The sequence below is a fragment of the Xiphias gladius genome, chromosome 17 (genome assembly GCF_016859285.1).
Source record: "Xiphias gladius isolate SHS-SW01 ecotype Sanya breed wild chromosome 17, ASM1685928v1, whole genome shotgun sequence".
In the NCBI taxonomy this organism is placed as follows: domain Eukaryota; kingdom Metazoa; phylum Chordata; class Actinopteri; order Istiophoriformes; family Xiphiidae; genus Xiphias; species Xiphias gladius.
In genome coordinates this window covers 1614234-1630024 of record NC_053416.1, presented here as the reverse complement: position 1 = coordinate 1630024, position 15791 = coordinate 1614234, and positions in this window count along the sequence as shown.

Below are 15791 nucleotides of genomic sequence, written 5' to 3'. Positions count from 1 at the left end.
TTCAGCTGGCAAACTCTCTGTTCTTCTTTGCCAGTACAGCTTGTTGGTATTTTTATTTTCCAGGTTTTAACACATTAAGCCAACAAGCGAGGAGCATTACTGTAACACTAAGCCTCTGACACATTGACTGTTCATAATCAGTCTTTATATACTGTAAATGTGGTGCTGAACAGTCCTGTGGTTAAGAGCAGTTTCAAACACTCAGACCCAAAACCCCTTTGTTGCAAAATCTGCTTGTTAACCGGCTTTCGGAGCTATATCAGCTCTCACACAAAGAATAAAAATAATAAGCCACAAGTCTGACTCTCTACATTATCAGTCTACACTCACATTTTTTCAGTCTACACGTGGTAGGACTGGGCCAACTGAACATCAATTTGATTATTTTACATAAGGTTTTCATGTACTTTCCATATTGTAATATATATTGATACTGAAAAAATATTTTTATCAGTCACATGTCAATGATTGGTTTTAGTGATACCACCCGTCCCCATGCTGCCATTTTCAGCCATGCTAAAACATCTCTATGGATGGAAATGCCGGTCTGTTGGCTGGTCCACCAGTTTGGTAAAGACCGAAATTTCTCAACAGCTATTGGATGAAGCCCCATGAAATACTGTACACGCATTCATTGTGCTCAGAAGATGAATCCTATTGACCTCCTGATCAGGTCAAAATTTTAATTTGTCCACTAATTTGGTTTATGACCAATCACCTTGAAAACTAATGACAATCCCATCAGCCTCATCTGTACTTTGTTGCTAAATAGCACTAAGATGGTCAACATGGTAAACGTTATACTTGCCCAGCATACATCATGGCTGTATGTTAGCATATCACGTTAGCATTTCAAAGCACTGCTGTGCTTACTCACAGCTTCACAGAGCTGCTACCGTGGCTATAGACTCCTGGTCTTATTTAAACTTAAGTTTATTTTGTTGAGAATGGAGACAAAGTACGGTTGGTATACATTCAACAAATTAATTCCAATTATTTATTGCTCTTAAGTCTTTTAATTAGCTGAGCATGCTAAAATATAAAATTTGTCCATACAGAAACATAAATATTCAACATGTATGGACAGAAAAGTTTCCGTCAATAAATGAATAATGAAAAAATATTTACGTGGGTTCAAATGAAGCAGATTTTTTAAGCTAATTCGTCTGGAAACAACTGTTAGCTTACTAAACTTGAACTCAAATAACTGTCTCAGAGCTTTTGCCTTTAATTAGTACCAAGTTACACTGTTCTTTCCAGGAAACGTACCAGGAAACTATTAGGAAATTACAGACCCTTAAAATAAATGATAACTTAATTCTTACCAACAACAGGTTGGAGCATATGCAGACATTTGAAGCTGTAGTAAGTTGTTGTTGTGTCTGGGCGACGACACTCCCAGAAGTCCAGCAGTTACCCCCCGTCCCCATGCGGGGCTGTGGCCGTGCGGACACGTCTCACAGTAATACAACTTTCCAGCATAGCTTCGTTTTGATATTGATTCATTTACTTCAAAGGCAAAAGTTCTTTTACGAGCGAGGGAGAGAACCACCTGCAGGGCTGTCTCACCCTGAAAAGTGTGTGTGTGTGTGTGTGTTCATAAATGTGACTCAAAGAAAGTATGTGAATGCCTAAATGTGTGTGTGGGAGAATAAGTGTGTGTGTGTTTTGTAGAAACTCTCGCTCCTCATCTGTGACATTTCCAGGTCACCCAGTTATAATTTGGCTTCTCTGCCTCCCGCCCCCTCTCTTCCTCTTTTCCCTCTCTTTCTTACCTCCCTCTTCTTTGCTGATTTCACCTCTCACCATCTCTCGGAGGCGGGGGGGGGGGAACTGGATAGAAAACAAGATTAAGAGGCAGAAGAAGAGAAAGGGAATTTTCTGCAGAATGCACCAGTCTCATCGGAGGATGTCTGGTGTCTCATCTTCAGCTCAGAACCACTAAACTCATTTTCTTTGATTTCACTTGTATTCTAAATGCAGTCGGATATTGCAGCGCAGTCATTTTAATAAAGACTGCTAAACCACTTTCACATTCATTTCCACTTCCATAATGAGACGAAAGTGATATCCTATCACTGGCTAAATGTTGTGCTGTCAAACAGAAGTTGGACTCTTTGTCCTGGAGTTCAGTGCTCCACTTTGGCTAATGTTTGTCTCTGGATAATGGCTTAAAATACTTCACCTTCATCCCGCAAAGCTAATTATTAAATCCAAAGCCGTGCCCCAAGGTTTGCCTTCTTTGAAACAATCAGCACAGTGCACTCACGACTGGGTTCCACCTTTTTTTTTTCGTTCCGTCAACATAATGTTACTAACGACGTGAAAAACAATTCTTGAAACCTGTGAATCGATTCCGAATCGTAGGAGATAAGAGTTGCGATTTTGATGTGAATTTCCTTTTTCTTCCACCTCTGTTGGGGATTGTAGCAGGCGCCGGACGAGCCACACGGACAGAAGATGTAGTCAACGTGCAGTAATCGGGATGTGCCGATTGGAGGAGCGAATACGATGAAACTGCTGCTTTTCTGAGGTGATCCGTCGCGTCGACCCTGGAAGATAAGACCGTGGCGCGTTCTAAAGCATCTGGACCTCGCAGGTTTTTGAGTTTACATACGAGACAACGGGTGCAGGTGTTTTGACATGCGCCGTACCCTGCAGGTGTACGCTGCCCCTCAGGACCCTGGTATTGTGCGCGCTGGCTCACTGGTTTGGCTTAATGGGACACTACGATGCCATCCACAGATCCACCGTCACCGTCGTGAGCTGCACTATCGCACCTGCGACTAAACCACACTTAAGAGAAACTTACAGTTTGTTATAACTTGAATTTTACTTTTGTACCTCTGGTTCTATTGGTTGGACTAACATCACCAACTTAATGTATAATAACTGTGTGTGATGTTGCAGCTCTCTTGTCTCTTTAGCCCCATTCAGACGGGACTAAAATTAAAGGGGGAGGTGGGGAATATAAATTGACTGTGCTCCTCTGCAATTTACCTCATTGTTTCAGGCGGCATTTTAACCATGGGGAAATTACAAGATATGCTCTGTAATAGACATGGACATTCAGCAGAACAAAGCCAAAATTGAAAGACAAAACCCTCCGGGATGGGGGGGGGGCTTAGTCAGATCTGAACACACAGACATGAAACACATATTGATATCAGTCAGTGTGACTTTCACTTCCATTATGCAGCAGCTGCAGAACTTGCCAGAGAAACAACACCTTCTCAAGTTTTCTTCCTAATCAAAGTAATCCAGTGATAGTTGTCTGGGTACACTGCAAACCCGAACTTCTGATAGGTAATTCAGCATACTTTTAAAAACTTGTAAACAATTATCGGCGAATATAAAACGGGGCTCAAAAGAGAATAGCAGTCCCTACCTGTAGCTGACATTACAACTGCTCATGTGATGAGCTTATACAAGGTCTTGCTTGTCTCCATCTATGACATTAGCAAAAACATTTTTGACTAAATCCATTTTCACACAAAAGTCAGATTTCACACTGAATCGTTTATAAAATAATATACAAAATCTTCATGTGGAAAAAACTCAGATGTGCACTGTAAAATACTAGGACGTCCCCCTGGAGGGGGGCTAAATTACAGGAGGATGAAGATCACTGACCTTTCCAAGAGACCCCAAGAGACATAAATCCAGTGTGAATGGGACTTTATTCATGTCCTGTCAGTACTTGAAGTCAAGCATGTTATTGCACATGTCACGCATGATCATGAGAGACTTTCACAGCTGACTTTAGGAGTTTCATCTCAGTGATCTCCTTGCCTTCCTGCAGACACTTCGCTCCGGTGCCGTGACAACAACGATCAAGCCGACGCCCAAGGGTTCAACCGGCTGCAGCCGCCCAAGAAGGAAGGCAGGAAGTTGGGGAGGAGTGAAAGGACGGCTGCAGTGCCTGGCTAGCAACGGTAGGCTAACGCTCCTGTCACTGGTTGATTAAATGGACGACCTACACCACCTTCACAACACTGTCAAAGAGACTTCTGAGTCCTGTGGTTTTGTTCTGATCACGTTTTTCCGTTTTAAATTTCAAGCTGATAAATGAACAGAAGGGAATAAACAGAAGAACAGAACAGCTGTAAAGTACTCACGTTTCTTAGTGACGTTTCCAGACAGGTCCCGGACAGTTTTACATTTTTTTTATTTCAGTGGTTCTCCGTCTGATTCTTTTCAAAGAAATGGTTTTCAGCCGCAAGCGTCAAGTAAGAAACAGGAATAACTTCTGCTGTGTCCGAACAGCAAAGTAGCAGCCGAGCCTCTGTCTCTGTAAAAGAAATTCATTTCTGTCAGGATAAAAACTAATTTTTTTTCACTTCCTCTCATTTTTTTTTATTAATTCTGCTGTCCAAAAGTCATGGTCATGATCCATAACGTTTCTGCTTCATTAGAACAAACAGTTCACGTATGTAATTATGTTGATCAAACCCCCTTAATCAGTGACATTCGGCAAGGAGAAAGCCAGTTGTTTTCCCCTGAAAACGGTGCCAGGTTTCAGACCCACAATCAAGAGTAATCATTGAAACGCTTTGTCTTTGACTTTACACAGCAGTAAACAAAAGCAGTTTTTCATTTCTAGTTGATGACGGTTGATTATGTTTGCTGAGAAGGCGAGGGTCACTAGCAGAGTTTATCAGCCGCAGCTACCTAGCGTTAGCTAATTAACGCTAGTCTCTGGCTGACTTTTTAATGTTTCCAGTCGACTCACTTTAAAACAGGAAACCTCTAAAAAAAAAGAAGTCTTTAAGGCAAAAAATTAGCATCCTCACCAGTTGGTGATCCATGCAAAAGATGAATAAAAAAGAATTTTTTATTTTTCGGGATAGAGCCTGTACAATATTATGAATAAAAATTTAATTCAAATGTGACTTTATTCGATGTGTTTGGATGCTTTTAGGACAAGGATTAGATGAGTCTGGAACATGCAACAGTTTTTGGGTGATGGGTTTGGATGGTTGGAACGTAAACTTCCTGAAATCTAATAAAGATCAGGACAAACCCGCTAACTTTAGCTTAAACCCTGACTTAGTTGCATCCAGGATGCTGATTTCCACACAATGGATGAGTCAGTCAGGAACGGGACCTTTTGCACAGTGTAGCTTAGCTTGCCAGAGGCACAGTTTGACCACGGAGAGACTGGAGTCATAACACATGTTCACTGGTTTTACAAATGTACCCCCGTTCTTCAAACCTGTGCCGCAGTCTCCGCGGGAGGTGAATTTCCAGTGGTACTGACGATCTTTTCTTTTTCTCTACAGCCTTGATCGCTAACAGTTTATGTTGTTCTTTATTCAAAACAAACTCTAAACATAAAATGCCTCACTTACTGTGCGAACAGCAGGTTTTTTTTTTAGAGGAGTAGACGTTAAAGCTTTCAGGGGCTGGATACAGGCAGAGAAACACTGCTGCTGCATCAGCAGAATAAAAAAAATAGACAAAGCTCCTGCTGATTATTAGTGGTATTTGCAGATCCTGAACAGTGTAAGTGAAAAAATGAAATATAAGATATTTTATGCACTATGCATTTTTTATATAGCACTACTACACACACAATTCTATAGAGGGAAAATCAGAAATGGTGTTTGTCAGGGAAACCGGCAGTTGAAGGAGGGGGAATACACAATTTGTTTCGCTTAAAGCTGAGATGCTGAAATCAGCGAAAACATTTCTGCTCCCATTTACGGCTCCTTTCACTGCACGTTCCCTCTGTAACAGCTGAGAAGGACGCAGGGCAACCGTGACTGGTTTGCTTCACCTGCTGAGACTCACACACACACACACACACACACGCACAGGTGAACAAAACTGTCAATGATGTTGGGACGAGCCTGTCCAAGCAGTCAGCCGACTCCTGAAGCAGCAAAGTCAAACACTCAGAGATGGATTAATACTCAAGAGGGACGAGGGTGATGAAATATTTAGCCACGCTGCTTGGTAAATACACTTACAGCATTTTAGCCCGAGCCAAATTACAGGGGCTGGTGCTTTAATTTCAGTCTGGTCCATTTTGTGTTTCGCATTTTACGCCTTCCAGGCTCTGGTTCTGGTCTGAAATATCGAAAGGATATTCTTCACAATGGCTAAATTTGAAGAAGCCCCCCCCTTATACAAGCTGCTAGGAAACTGAATTTCTTTCATTTTTAACCTTAAAATTTCATTAATTTATCCGTTAATAACGATGAGATATTTTTAATGGGATTTTAAGGAACAATGGATGAATTAGTGGATTCTAATGTATAAAGGTATTTTTAATGGTTTAAAGTTCTTTAAAGGGTAAAAACCCCCTTGGATTTTCCATCCCTGGATTTTCACCTTAATTGAAAAATTACGGTCTTTCAAGATGGACGGATGGTTTGAGTGGTGGTTTTCGACTGTGCCTATAATCCATTAATCCATTCGTTTATCCCCTTAATTTGCCCTGAAATTAAAAATTTTGTTCCTTTTACAAGGTACAAATTAAAGGGTACATGTATTGTTATTTTAATAATTTTAAGAGTTTTTATCCATGAGCAAAACCTAAAGTGATACAGTGTGTGAGAAATGTTTTTCTAACTTAAAAAGACCCTTTTTTGGAAATTTGAGGGAACATTAAGGTTAAGAGGTTAGTGTTTTCAATCTCAGACTGTTGAGAAATCCTTTAAAACATTCCAGACTTCTCTTTGTACATACAAACTCATTTTTTTAAAATCCAAACTCAGAGAATCTACACTTCATTGCATTTCGTCAAATGTGTCTCTTGGCGCTGATGTTTTTATTCAGCCTGACGTTAAGCAGATACTAAAGCATAACGAGAAGTTTACTGTTTGTTTTTACACCTGTGGGTAACATCATACACACTGTAATTCACATGTGCCGTCTTTCAACATGACAACTACATGTCTTCTTTAGACTGTAATAAACCCAGTGATAATAATAGCACTGAACACGATGTAAGTAATCAGCACTTCTGCAGCATTTCTGACATTGATACGAACAATGAACACAGAAGTTCTTGGGATGAAGGTTTTCTTATCTGAACTCTGATCTGCGTCTTGGAGATTTGTGCGGTTTGACACGTGAGCCGTTAACAAACCCTGCTGATTGGTCTGTGGGGCTCTGGATGCGGTCTGAGTGTGAGTGCAGACGGCAGTCTGTGAATCGGCTCTTGTCGACTTGTAATGGCGCCATCGAATGCAGCTGGAGGAGAAGAACATTTGGTTAAAAAAAATGAAATGCCGCAGAGTGTTTTTCTTCACTTTGCTGGCGAACATGGACAGTAGAGGAAGAATGAACCAGTAATGTGTCAGTGGATCTTAGATCTAATCAAAATCCTCTTTACAAATCTTGTTTGTGAACGTGGGTTATCTAATGTTTTACTAAGTTTCACAACATCGGCTGCTGAGCCCTTGCGGTACCCTTTCCCTTGCGTGCAAACTTTTTATTTTCGCTCTGCTTACAATCAGTGCCTCGTATCCTGCCATTATCCCCATGACAAAAGAACACGGTGCTCATTGCGCTAGTAGTTTTTTCATCAAGGATGTCAACTGAAGTTTAACCTGATTAATATGCAGATGTATGCAGCAAGGCACATCGCAATCTAATCAGATCATCTCCTGCATACGGGGTAACTTTGGTGTAGATGTGAAGTTTCATTTCGTTTCCGTTTTGAATTATCATGTTCACAAGAAAAATCAGTTGTTAAGCTAATTAGCTGGTTAATTAGCAAAGATTTCATATACCGGCATGTTTGTCTGTACATGTGACATCCCTGGAATCAATTTGAACTTGTTCGCTTAAAGTGTTAAGGAGTTACATCGATTCCTAGGAAATCAGTGTTCCCTCATTAAAAATCTAATCAGGTCTTCTACTGCATATGAGGTTCCTTTGGAGGAAGCCTCTACTATGTATTGTTCTTGAGTTATCGTGTTCACAAGAATGTGTCTACAGAGTCACAGACGTCAGTGTCATGGCTCGTGGCAGAGCATGATGGATCCAGGTTCCTTCAGTTTTACAAGAGAAAAGGCCTCAAGGATCAGGTCTAACTGGGTGGTTTGGAGAATGTACGTCTGTCTAACTCTGGTGAGAATACTCTTCAGGTCACAGGTCCCGTGTAGGAAGCTGGTGTCATATCCCGCCCTGCTCCTCAGGTTATGTTTTGTCCTTCATTCATTCCTTGTTTCCTGTTTTATGTTGATATACTCAGTCATACTCAGTCATCTCCAGCCCTTGCGTGTTTCCAACCTGTGTGATTGTCTGCCCCGCTGTAATTAGCTTCACCTGTCCCTTATTATCCTTCCGGCCCAAGTATATTCAGTCTCTGTGTGTTCCCTTCTCTCAGGGCCAGTTCGTCGTTGTATCTTGGGTCAAGTGTTGCAGCAGTTTTCCTAGCATTTAGTGTCCCTGGTTTTTGATCTCGGCGAGATTTGCTCGCTGACATTTGTCTGCCTTCACCTCTGACTGCTTAGCTGTGGACTGAACCTTTTTGTCAAGCACAGACAAATCCAATTCCAGTCTCAGTCATGTAGTTGAGTCTTTTCCCCTGTGGTTTCATCAGTCGTTACAGCTTGTCATGTTGGAGGAGGTCGTGTCGGACGGATCGGTCCGCAAAGCGGCCGACTTCGACTCAGGAGACAAGCTGTCGCATCCCATTTCCGTCATAACAGTCAACATTTGTTCGTTGAGAACTTTGGTTAAACTTAACCAGACCTTACCGATAGATGTGGCGGGAAGATGTAAAAGTCGTATGCGTTCGGCGTTCTAAAGTTTGTAATTAGTTATTGGGAACTGTTGATGATGTGTGCTACTTTCAGAAACAGTGTCATCAAGTGCATGATTAAACCAGTAAATCAACGAGGACCAATGTGCACGGTAAACAATGCAGCTGCTATGATCTAAAACAGGGTTACATTAGAAATATGACACCCCCCCCCCGGAAGGTTTTTTATATTGGAGCTAAATATTGGGCTCATAGGAGCAATAGCAGCAGACTGTTTCATTAGGACACAGATGAGTGTCTATTAAAAAGCTTTTTAAGATGCGTTGAGCCTCATTATGCACTTCCTGCATCCATATGTGTTGTCTGGTCTGTTCGATCTCAGCGGAGCTGATGCGGGGAAAGCGAGATTATTGACGCTGAGGTGGTAATTTTCTGTCGGGGACCCGGGTGGTTTACATGAAACCGGATGTTTGGGTACCTGAAGGTCTGAGCCTCTTTAATGACAGGAGCTGGCTCTGTGGGTTCTATGATCACAATTAAGTAGATGATGTTGTTATGTTCGTCGCTTAAGTTAAAAATGCCACTTTTTCTCCATCTACTAACAGTAAATGCAGTTTTTATGAATTAGTGATTTGCATGTTTTACTACACTATCAATGGATCCTGGTCCAACAACTAGAGAAATCCATAAAAATCTGTGAAAAATCAATGAACGTCACATCCCCCACCCCCAAGTCCCCGACATATAAGTAACCAAAATAAACTGTCATCAGTGTGGACTATATGGCGTTACATTTAGCAAAGTACGGAGAGATTGAGAGTTTGCAACTGAGACGAGTAGTGGTACAAACACTAGCACTACAGAACCGAATTATGATTATTGGCTCTGAGCAGTTTGCAACCAGCGAACCAGCCATGAAATAGTGTGACACATCGCCCTCTGCTCTACACTTTGGTGTTTGTACGTGAACAAACAAGATACAGGTTCATCAGTGAGCTTTAGAGGAGCTGGTAGGTGGATTTTGTTGCTTGTGGACAGAGCCTGGCCGGCTGTTTCCCCCTGCATCCAGTTTTTATTCGAAGCTACGTTAGCCAGCTGCTTGTGGTAGCTTCATATTTAGTATACAGACACGCAAGTGTTGTCAATCTTCTCATCCAACTCTCTGCCAGAAAGTGTACAAATGTATTCCCTGAAATGTCGAACTCTTGTTTTCAGGAAAACTTCAAAGAAACCGATGCCGACTGTTGGTAGGAGACATGATGCGAAGCGTGTGTCAAGACACATTTTGCGCGCCCACCCATCCACCATGACTTAGTGCTGTCCCAAGATGACCGAATATCTTTTCGAGTTTACACCGGTACGTGCTGCCTTCAGGACATGGCCGTATGCCCACACATTTTTATGTGTTACCAAACTAGCTAACAGCCATATTGATGAAAGCATTGCGACCTTAAATAGTGTCACAAACTCACACTAAGCCCCCTCGGGGCTTGCCGTAGCTGTACGTGCTCGCTGCTGAGACCGTTCAGGACCACAGACCTGTGCAAACCGTTTTGAATTTTGACATAAATACTTTGATTGTCTGCAGGTAATTTTTTTTTTATTTCTGTTCCTGTCAGTATACAACATGCATATATCAGTTAGTAGAGGTTTGTTTATTGACTGTGAAAAAACACACGTTGCGTCAACACAACTATCACAGAAAGTTAAATAAAAATGCTTGTTGATTTTGTGGTTGATCAGCTTTATGTAGCTGGCAGCGTCATAAATTGGGAGGATATCATAAGATATTGTATAATTTTCCCTCCATACTCACATTTCATGGTAGTCAGTCCTGCGCTCTGTGGGCAACAAGAAATACTGGAAAAAACCAAATACTCTATACGTTTAGAGGTGTGCGCTTGGAATAATCCGAGGGAAAATAATGCACGAACATCCCAGCACTAACCATGACCCCCCTTCGTGGTGCTGACGCTGCTGTTTGAAGCTGCAAGTATTTCGTCTGTACAAGGGGAAAACCCTGACTCAACGATTGACGGCTCCTGGATCAAGGGAGAACATTCGGGGTTTTTTGGAGATGATTGAGTGAAGTGCACCATTCGTATAGTTGACAGGAAACATTAAAAGACAGAGCGAGAGAGGGATGGAGAAGCAAATGTCCTCGGCTGCCCTCAAACCCGGACGTTACGGTCACACCTCAGGCTGCGGGGGGCCGCCATTGTGTTTTGATTCACAAGACAATAAAACACACAGTAGATTTAAACCCGCATTATTACACGAAAAATGTTCCTGTTTTTCTGTTGTGTATTTCATGTGTATTTTTTCTCATCAGAGGACGTCCCTGCGGCTCCGTGAATCTTTAAACACAACGTTCATAATTCATATCCCCTATCAATAAACCATAACAGTTTTATATGGATCAAACTGGCTGTGTATTCACTGAAGAGCCGGGAAATCAGGAGTGATAAGAGGGCGGACGGCCAACCACACACACACACACACACACACACACACACACACACACAGAGATACAAACACACACACACTGACTTGTACAGGCACAGTCACACAATAGCATGAATGTGTGTGTTTGTGCTTGAATAATTTATACTTGGGGTAAAAACTGGCACAAGGTTATTAACAGAAAAGTTACAACCACATTCAGATGTGCACACACACCCACCCACACACACCCACACACACACACACACACACACACACACACACACACACACACAAACAAACAAATAGCACCTACATATGTACAGTTGAATGATTTATGTCCACATTAATCACGAGAAAGCAAACACTCACTCACACATTAGAAAAACACTCATAAATAAATCGATGTCTGTACAGACAAATCTGCACAGTACACAGGTAAGTACACACCTTGACACACACGCACACACACACACACACTCCCAGCAGTGTCTGTGGTCTTTTTTTTCTATAGATTGACACAGTGCTTGTATCATATCCGAACCTCGACGCCTACAATCCTGCTGATCGCCGCGCTTTCTCCTCCGTCAGGCCGCCGGCTGACGCGCAGCTCTACGCGGCTGAAGCGTGTTGATCTTCTGACCCACGAGTCCGTGAAGGAACGTGCTCATGACCTCAGCGTCGCGTCTCAGCAGGGCTCCCACGTGCTTATAACCCCTGGTGAACAATGGTGAGTTTTTGGAGGTAAGATAGTGACTCGCTGTGTATAGTCTCACATTTACTTAGTGTAATTTCAGCTTATTTGGATTTTTATTTCGATTTCTTCAGTCCTGTCCAAGCATCGTTTAAACCCACAGGACTTTATTTTAAACCTCACAGGAAATAAAAGTTTACAAAGATTTCAAATGAGGCTGAATTTTTGGGGAAATGTGTGCGAAATATTGTTCGGCCACGAAAAACGTCTCGGGTCCGTAATTTCCCAATAACTTTCAACCCAGTTTGTCGGAAAGACCAATGTAATTCAGTAGTAATTATAGGGAAACAATTCCTTGAGAGAAATCTCAAGTAATTATTCTGTCATTATCCACGTATTACTGAAAACTTTATTCTCTACCCGTGTTGAATTGTTTGCTTGCCTCTAGACAATCTTTATATTTTTGTCTGTTTAGATGACCTGACTACACAGGTTAGACTAACAAGTACTTTGAATTGAGTGAAAGTGCACTTTCCCTTTCATTAGTACAAACTAAGTGGTATTGAATGCACACATGGTAAACAGATAAACAAAGGATGAACAAGTAACGCAAAAGCACTGATAGCGTTTCATCGCTTTCTCTGCCTGTAATCAATATCTAATTACACAGCTCCGTAAAGTAAACTTCTTGGAATTGTTTATGAACCATACTGAAATTAAAGTCCCCAAAAATAAAGTGTTACTGGATATTTCACTCAACACGAGCGCATATACTTCAACCAGCTGATAAAGGATACTGTACTGTGTGTTTTTCTGACTACTTAAAGGAAATTTCAAGAGGAAAGTACATCACATCATTTTTTATTTAATTATATATCTCTGGTTTTTTTATGTCAATCAACCAGCCTGTGTGGTACAGTGATGTTTTCTTCTTGGGATTTAATGCAGTTTGACCTTTATGGGGGCTAATGCTGCTCAAGCTAATTACGGAGCTCTGACCTCACAAAACTCGACTTTTCTTTTGATTTAACGCATTTTTTCTGTAAAATATTGAACAGACACCATAAAATTCAGCTCCAGAAGAGGTCATGTGTTTCGACCTGATTGAAAAAATATTAATCTGCCTCATAAACTGAGTCCAGTACTCAAATGTTTGAATGTCGCGCAGTGAAAATTTGTTTCGTTTTCTCTCCGGACACACCTGCTGCAAGACTGCTGGACTTTGACATTATTGCTAACACAGCATGTTAACATGCGAAAGGTCAGGATCTTACATTAACAATGTGTTAACATGCATGTGTGTGTTAACAAGGAACTATTCAGCAGTTTTTTAATCATGCTAGTGGCATGACTCCGTGGACGCTGATGCTGGTCCAACACTTTGTTCCAGACTGAATGAGGTTGACATTTATGGTTTTAAGTGATGTGTCTCAACAACTATTGGATGGATTACCATAAAGTTTTGTACAGACATTCCTGCTCCCCAGAGGACGAATCCTACCGACTTTGGTGATCCTCTGACTCTTCCTCTAGAGGCACCATATGGTCAAATTTTAAATTTTCCAAGTCAGTGCTTTGAGTATTAACTGGTTTGGCCTGCTAACAGGCTAAACTAAGATGGTGACCATGGTGAACATGGATTAGTTTGATACTGAAGAAAACATAAAAACCTTACGATTCACAGGCAAGTTCTGAAACGTATTTTTTTCCATGATCTCAAAACGGATTTATGGACGTTTGTTCGGCGTTTATCGACGGTCTTTTTTGGATTTTCCTGCTGAATCTCCATGTCTGTTACAGTCCATATCCGTTTATTTCGGCTTGATGAGTTAAATTACCAGAGACCACAGGGAACACGATAATTTATCCTCCCCCTGTAATGTTAATCCCATGCGAATGGGTCTTTAGTCGTGTCAACACGCTAACTGTACTAGTTATACTTATCAAAATCTGAGAATGTAAGAATAGTAAAGTTGCCCGTCCAATTTTCATCGACTTAATCATTTAGTTTTCTTCCGTGTAATGAACATTGCAGCCTCATGGAGACGCTGGTGAGTGTCTAGATTTTTGTACTGGTTACGGTTCAATCATAGATGGAGTAACTACACGTGCATTGCTCGCTGAGATGCACAAAGCCGCCTTTTGTTCTTCAAAGGTGTGAAAATGTCGATTACGACAGCCAGCAGAGTCGACATCTGGTTCTCTGCTGCTGCTGTTGAAGCAAAGTTTAAAGTAGGCCAGCTAAAAGGCAGAACAAAGCACAGAGAGCGCCTGCGTAACTTTTCCTTTAAAAATACATGAGGCAGCGCCCGCCACTCCCCACCTATCAAACATTAAGGAGCAGCGGAAAAAACAACAACACTCACTTACTCTCAAACTCATAAGCACCTGAGAGATACAGTGTGGTAAACACAGATCTCAGAAATACACACACAGACCTGATTACGTACACACGCGTAGTATTTACTAATACATACATAGCTAAAATTCAGCAGTACTTTAAACACACACACACGCACACACACACACACACAGTGGGCTGTGGAGACATTTCAAGTCTCAAGTCATTGTTACTGGCTGTGAGCTGCTTAATCATCCTTAAAGAGTCTTAACAAGCTCTGTGGGGAATTGGTGTCATGTCACACTGTATTCAGGGGTTAATCCGCCGTAGCTGTCGGCTACTAATGTTTATTTATACTGAGTACTGTGTCAGGTACAGTACAGGTGTTGGGTACACCACACACAAACACAATCCACCGGGCAATTACAAAAGGAGACCACATGGACGGTAAAGTTATAAAAAAGAAGGAATTAGGAATTTTGAAGTCTGATGTCTGTGGAAATTATAAAAACTGTTATTTTTAGTGCCGAATTTACCAGAACTATTAAAAATGAATTGTACACAGGGTTTCATATAGTCTGCACCGTTTGCTCCTAGTAAAGCAACTTCAAACTGCAAGATTTTTGAATGGTGTTTGGTGACTTTCTCTTTGTACGAGCAAGGAGTAAATCAGGGGTACTGTTAACTAGAGTTTTGATATTTTTATGACATGAAAAGTCATGATAAGTAAGCAAGGCTGTATATCTGCCAATATTAGCTTAGCGGCTGATAAGTAACAAGACTTTACAGGTACAGAAAACCGAACTACGTTTGTGGTAATTTTGAAACAGGCCTTTAGAAACATTACGACAAACCTCCACGGTGGTTTATATTACATTTCACCTCAGCTTTTAGGACTGAAGACAGACGGAGCCTGTTGCATGCTGCGATGCTGACATGATCTCTGCCGTCTCATTGAAACAACCCCTCAGGCACCATTAGACTTAAAGCTCTGGAGAAATTCGCTGTCATATTGTCGTAGTACTGCTCCTGAGGCAGAGAGGAGAGATTCTTCCAAAGTACGTCGGAGCCAGGAATGAGGGCGCTGACACTGAGTGGACGTGAGGTCAGCAGGAAGTGGATTTTCATGTACAGCACATGGCGTGTTAGTGTGACAAAGGATTGCATCACAGTGGTTGCAGAACTGTTTGTGAATCTGGTTTGACGGCACAAGTACTCGGGTTAAACTAAAAAGCACTCAGAAAACCACTTGCTTTAAGGTCCTCATTCATGCATTTATCCTGCATTTGTCTGGCAGTGGTAGTGTGGAAAACTCTTTCTGAATGAATGAATAATGAATGAATAATTTTTTAATACAGAGTTCGTGAGCTCACCATTCTCTTGTAACTTCCCAAAGCTGAAAAAGGAGCAAGAAATTACATTTTTTCAAGAGTTCCTGTCAGGGGGATTCTGCCGCTCTGCACCTTATCCTACATTAGTGCCGCAAAAGTTTCTGAACACTTCCACGGTGGATGGTGCAAGACTTGTGAACAGGCATCACGTGAAGACACTGATCGGAAATAAGATCGTTCAAATTCTTGAGTTCTGGAGCTCCA